This window comes from Leptodactylus fuscus, chromosome 9 (assembly GCF_031893055.1).
Source record: "Leptodactylus fuscus isolate aLepFus1 chromosome 9, aLepFus1.hap2, whole genome shotgun sequence".
NCBI classification, from domain to species: domain Eukaryota; kingdom Metazoa; phylum Chordata; class Amphibia; order Anura; family Leptodactylidae; genus Leptodactylus; species Leptodactylus fuscus.
Genome location: NC_134273.1, coordinates 76298613 through 76305387, shown reverse-complemented (window position 1 = coordinate 76305387; position 6775 = coordinate 76298613).

The window sequence follows — 6775 nt, the reverse complement described above, 5'->3', positions numbered from 1 at the left end:
AGATTATCCTTAGAGCCTTAACATCCCTGTGCACCCTCCTAAGACCAAGGCTGGGGAGTTGGACACTGTAGAACTACAACCCCCATTTTGGAAGCTGAAAGTTAATCTCTCTCTTTACACAGATATTTTTCCCCTCGCACCCTGTTTCCTGCTTTCCATTAGGGCTCTTCTGACTTCCATCACACCGGCTCAGAGTAGAGAGGTTCCCTCTCCAACTGGAAGTGCCCCGGGGCAAACTACTGCCACCACATCAGGTCGTGCTGCAGGCAGGGGTGAACCTACCCCTTTCGGCGCCCGAGGTGAACTACAGAAAGCCGCCCCCCCCCCCCCCGGAGGAGGGGGCGGAGCGGAGGGGGCGTGACGGCACAAAGGGGGCATGGTGGAGTGAGGGGGCGGGTCTTAGCACCGTTTGCAGGCAGAGAGCGGGCACGGAGAGGACCTGCTGTCTGCCTGAGCGTGAGGGGAGGCTGCTGGAGCAGCGCTGCTCCAGTGGCCTCCCTAAACCACCGCTTGGTGCTAAGCCAGTCCAGGACAGCTTGTCCTGGACTGGCTTAGGTAAGCAAAAATGCCGCCCTCCCTGGGGCCCTGGCATAGCACCGCCTGAAGTGATCGCTTCAGGTCGCCTCATGGGAGGTGCGGCGCTGGCTGCAGGACCCCTCAGTGGTGTTCAGCCCAGGAGCGGGGCTGGGGAGAATGGATGAATGTGCTTGGCCTAGCTGACAGCATGTCATCTGCCACTACTCCTCCCATCCTCCAGTTCCCACCATCTGGGTTGTGGCATCAGGTCACCGGTCACCCCATATGACAACCAATAAATATACTGTTGTGTGAATACAGACTTAGTGAATCTGTCCCATAGAAATTTTTTCGTCCTGTGTTGAAAGACAAACATATTGATACTTACTATGTAAATTCTAACAATTCCTGGCGTTTTTGCCGTGTACGCCTGGCGCTGGCGTGTGAATGTCTCAGCTAATAGAAACAGTGACGAGGAGATGACAAGAGCTGTGAAATCCATTGAGGGCAGAATCATCTGTGCAAAGAGATAGCAAAGGAAACAAATGAAAACTCTGTGAAATAGGTTTATATTTATTACATAGTACCGGATATAGACACATGACTCGCCCTCAGTGTGTGTAAGAGGATGCGTTATGTTCTTGGATAACACTGCATCCAGAATTGGCCCCACTCTTATTTATGGGCTGAGTCTGGTATTATAGCTGAACTCCGTGTATGGGGCTTGGATACAATATCTGGCACATCCTATAGAGCGGTATTATTTCTCAGATCCTGAGTCACTGCATCTTAGCTGCCTACTTTGGCCACTATATATAGAAAGGAGCTGTCTGCTTCCTTCTCCATTCTCTGTCTATTAGCTGCTGGGAGCAGCCAAGGCCGGTATTAGACAAAGTGGAGCCCTGGGAAAATTTACATGTGGGTTCCTAAATTCTAAGAAATACCCAGTGGCGGAACTATCACCATAGCAGCTATCGGGGGATATTGTCACTCCTTAGGGAGAGACCACCATATAGGTGTGTGGAGACTTGTTAAGCCTTTAGCACTCCACTTTGCAAGGAACTATGGGAAGAATATGCAAATCCGCCTTCCATGATGTAATTAGGAAGACAGTTGCTGCCTCATTGTTGCAAACCAATAGAGGGCGCTCACTGGAATGTGCAAGCCTGTCTTAAGACAGGATTCCAGTGAAATAACCCAATAATGGCTGCTCCCTTTAGCCTCTTAAGACAGGCTTGCACATTCCAGTGAGCGCCCTCTATTGGTTTGCAACAATGAGGCAGCAACTGTCTTCCTAATTACATCATGGAAGGCGGATTTGCATATTCTTCCCATAGTTCCTTGCAAAGTGGAGTGCTAAAGGCTTAACAAGTCTCCACACACCTATATGGTGGTCTCTCCCTAAGGAGTGACAATATCCCCCGAACCCTGTCTAAGCCTCTCACCTCTACCAGGTTATAGTCCTCTCTACATCGGGCTGATGAGATCCAACCAGATCGAAACAGCTGTCCTCGATTGAGAGACTATAACCTGGTAATAATCCCAGCGTCATTGCTAAACAAAGGCCTCTTGGAAGGTCGGGCATGAGGCTAAAGGGAGCAGCCATTATTGGGTTATTTCACTGGAATCCTGTCTTAAGACAGGCTTGCACATTCCAGTGAGAGCCCTCTATTGGTTTGCAACAATGAGGCAGCAACTGTCTTCCTAATTACATCATGGAAGGCGGATTTGCATATTCTTCCCATAGTTCATAGCAGCTATGGGGACTGTGACCATAGGGGCCTGTGACCTGTGTGCTCCATATGGCCTGTGACCATAGGGGGCCTGGTGAGCTCCTGCTGTGTTTTTTTTTTTAAAAAAATAGGTCTTTAACGGCTGGAGTTACTCCAGCAGGTAAAGGACCCTATCTACTTACTGGTCCCCACACCTTCTCACGACCACCCCCACTTTCCTTTCAGCTCTACCAGGGGGCAATGGGCAACCCAAATCTCGTCACTGACACTGAACAGCGTCAGGACTTTGCTGACAGGTATGTGATATTGAATACAAGTGGTACGGGGATCAGTAAGTAGGGCCACAGTACTTGGTATTTGTGGGGTCTTTTATGACCCCATGTATAATGTTCAGAGGCCCGGGGGAAGTGAAAAAAAAACAATGGTCTAATGCTCGGTGCACATCTGCGTTGGTATTCCGTCCGGGGAGTCCGCATGGGCCCCTCCCCCGAACGGAGTACCGAACGCAATTGCAAGGGCTATGCAGTAAAAGCACATGGAACTTATAGACTATAATGGGGCCCGTGTGCTTGTCACACACTGCGCTCACGAATCATGCAGGCAGAAAAGTAGATTGTGAAGTACTTTCCTGTTCGCATGTTCCCTGCGGAGATCTGCGGAGATGACTAGAGTTATGTGTGATCATTTAAATATATTTTTCAAATAAGCAGAGTTCTCAGGAGTTCATACAGAGAGAGAATGGAGCAGGCAGCAGACAGCACTGTTCTTTATGTAGTTACAAGACTGAGTCACAGCAGTTTAGGTTCCATTAAACAAATGAGATGATCTGTATTACCTGAACTGACCACTGCACAGAGAACAGTGCTGTCTGCTTTGTGCTTCATTCTCTGTGTATTAGCTGCTGAGAACAGCTGATCTGTAAGGGTATTGGGGGTTGGAACTACACAAAGCTGATAAATAAAGATAAGTCATCACTATTTTAGAGCCCTGACAGTGTTATACACTATGTTTTATAGATAGGTTCCTAGGAGCCCTGACAGTATTATACACTATGTTTTATAGATAGGTTCCTAGGAGCCCTGACAGTGTTATACACTATGTTTTATAGATAGGTTCCTAGGAGCCCTGACAGTGTCTACACTATGTTTTATAGATAGGTTCCTAGGAGCCCTGACAGTATCATACACTATGTATTATAGATAGGTTCCTAGGAGTCCTGACAGTGTTATACACTATGTTTTATAGATAGGTTCCTAGGAGCCCTGACAGTGTTATACACTATGTATTATAGATAGGTTCCTAGGAGCCCTGACAGTGTCATACACTATGTTTTATAGATAGGTACCTAGGAGCCCTGACAGTGATCTACACTATGTTTTATAGATAGGTTCCTAGGAGCCCTGACAGTGATCTACACTATGTTTTATAGATAGGTTCCTAGGAGTCCTGACAGTGATCTACACTATGTTTTATAGATAGGTTCCTAGGAGCCCTGACAGTGTTATACACTATGTATTATAGATAGGTTCCTAGGAGCCCTGACAGTGTCATACACTATGTTTTATAGATAGGTTCCTAGGAGTCCTGACAGTGTCATACACTATGTTTTATAGATAGGTTCCTAGGAGTCCTGACAGTGTCATACACTATGTTTTATAGATAGGTTCCTAGGAGTCCTGACAGTGTCCTACACTATGTTTTATAGATAGGTTCCTAGGAGCCCTGACAGTGTCATACACTATGTTTTATAGATAGGTTCCTAGGAGCCCTGACAGTGTCATACACTATGTATTATAGATAGGTTCCTAGGAGCCCTGACAGTGTTATACACTATGTATTATAGATAGGTTCCTAGGAACCCTGACAGTGTTATACACTATGTATTATAGATAGGTTCCTAGGAGCCCTGACAGTGTTATACACTATGTATTATAGATAGGTTCCTAGGAGCCCTGACAGTGTTATACACTATGTATTATAGATAGTTTCCTAGGAGCCCTGACAGTGTTATACACTATGTATTATAGATAGGTTCCTAGGAGCCCTGACAATGATCTACACTATGTTTTATAGATAGGTTCCTAGGAGCCCTGACAGTGTTCTATGTTATTTTAAAAAGTTATCTATGATAAGAAAATATGTCTTATTTCTTTCAGTTAGAGCTCCGTCTGTTGGCCATATGATCATGCCACAGCTCAGTCCCATTCTAATAACTTGGTCGGAGCTGCAGGATGGCTGTGGAGCTGTACCTATTACATAATGAAAGGAATTGGTGGAGGAGATGAAAAGTCCTCTTTAAATTCGATACAGTGTTACAATTGTGATAATTCTAAAGATTTTACCATAAAAAATATTGTGCAAACTCATCTGAGGTTCTATCAAGACGTGCAGTAAGGCATCAAGGAGCTCAGCCGTAAAAAGATGTGACTCTTGACTAGGCTTTCAGCTTTCCAGTATCGATCCACTTTGTCGCTCACTCTACAAATAAAGCTGTTTAATTTTCTAGATTTCCTTCCATTTGCTAGTCATTATTAGTATGTGTTTAATCAACAGTTATTTGGCTTAGTGACTGATGTTCCTGAGAGTCTGCTGAACGCTACGCTGACATCTGGTGGCCATCAAGGAATTCGCAAACACTTCTATGAAGTCCATCAAAGTCTGCAGTACATGAGCAGAGGAGCGGCCGCATTACCATGTGTCATAGAGCTGACAACCAGAACTGAATGAGGATCACGTGTTCATAGCAAATCTTAGTCTCTGACATCTTGGATGTTACATGAAAGGCAAATATTTTAGACTGAAAGTCTTAAAGGCATATACCCACCTTTAGGCTGAGGCTCTACGTTGTGGAAATGTAGCAGTTTTTGTTGCAGTTTGTTGAGCCAAAGCCAGGAGTGGATTGAGCAGAAGGGAGAAGTATAAGAACTTCCTTTGTATTTCCCATTCCTTTTCTAGCCATTCTTGGTTTTGGCTCCAAAAATCGCAACAAAAAAACGGCTGCGTTTCCACAACGTGGGGCCTCCGTCTAAGGCCGGGGTCCCACAATACAGAAACGTCACGATTTGCAGTCAGGGCAAAGTGATGGAATACTAGCGAATCCCATGCCCTCTTTGCGGTAGAAACCGCAGTACAGGAACACCACGATTTCTAAAACCGTCACGTTTTTTTTCTGCAGCGCTTTTTTGCTGTGGGACGTCCGGTGGGGCCTTGAGGAAATGCAGCTTCTTTTGTAACTGATTTTGTTGCAGTTTTTTTGAGCCAAAGCCAAGAATGTCTAGAAAAGGAATGGGAAATACACTATGTGATCAAAAGTATCCGGACACCTAGCTGAGAATGACTTACAAGTTTGTGGCGCCCTCCATCGGTAATGCTGGATACAATATGGTGTTGGCCCACCCTTAGCCTTGATGACGCTTCCTCTCTCGCAGGCAGACGGTCAATCAGGTGCTGGAAGGTTCCTTGGGGAATGGCGGCCCATTCTTCACGGAGTGCTGCACTGAGGAGAGGTATCGATGTAGGTCGGTGAGGCCTGGCACCAAGTCGACGTTCCAAAACATCCCAAAGGTGTTCTATAGGATTCAGGTCAGGACTGTGTGCAGGCCAGTCCATTACAGAGATGTTATTGTGGTGTAACCACTCCGCCACAGGCTGTGCAGTATGAACAGGTGCTCCATCGTGTTGTAAGATGCAATCGCCATCCCCGAATTGCTCTTCAACAGTGGGAAGCAAGAAGGTGTTTAACACATCAGTGTAGGCCTCTGCTGTGATAGCGCCACGCAAAACAACAAGGGGTGCAAACCTCCTCCATGAAAAACACCACCACACCATAACACCACCGCCTCCGAATTTTACTGTTGGCACTACACACGCTGGCAGATGACATTTACCGGGCATTCGCCATACCCACACCCTTCCATCGGATCGCCACATTGTGTACCGGGATTCATCACTCCACACGTTTTTCCACTGTTCAATCGTCCAATGTTTACGCTCCTTACACCAAGCGAGGCGTCGTTTGGCATTGACCTGTGTGATGTGTGACACCCAATCACCCGAGCACGTTCGAAGTCCGTGAGTTCTGTGGAGCGCCCCATTCTGCTCTCTCACGATGTCTAATGTCTACTGAGGTCGCTGATATGGAGAACCTGGCAGTAGGGGGCAGCACAATGCACCTAATGGGGCGTCTCGATACTTTTGATTACATAGTGTATATAGGAAGTTCTTATATTTCTCCCTTCTGCTCAGTCCACTCTTGGCTTTGGCTCAAAAAACCGCAGCAAAATCTGCAACAGCAAATGCTGCGTTTCCACAAAGTGGGGCTTTAGCCTAAGACTGTGGTCAGTGTTGCAAAATTGCAAAGTGGATGGGATTCTGGCTAATGCTATCCACATATTGCAGGAAAAAAACATCTGCTCTTGAAACCCATGCAGTTGTGCCATGTTGTATCAGGTGGGAGAAGAGTGGTCAGTAGAGATGAGCGAGTACTATTCGAAACTCCCGTTTCGAATAACACGCACCCATAGGAA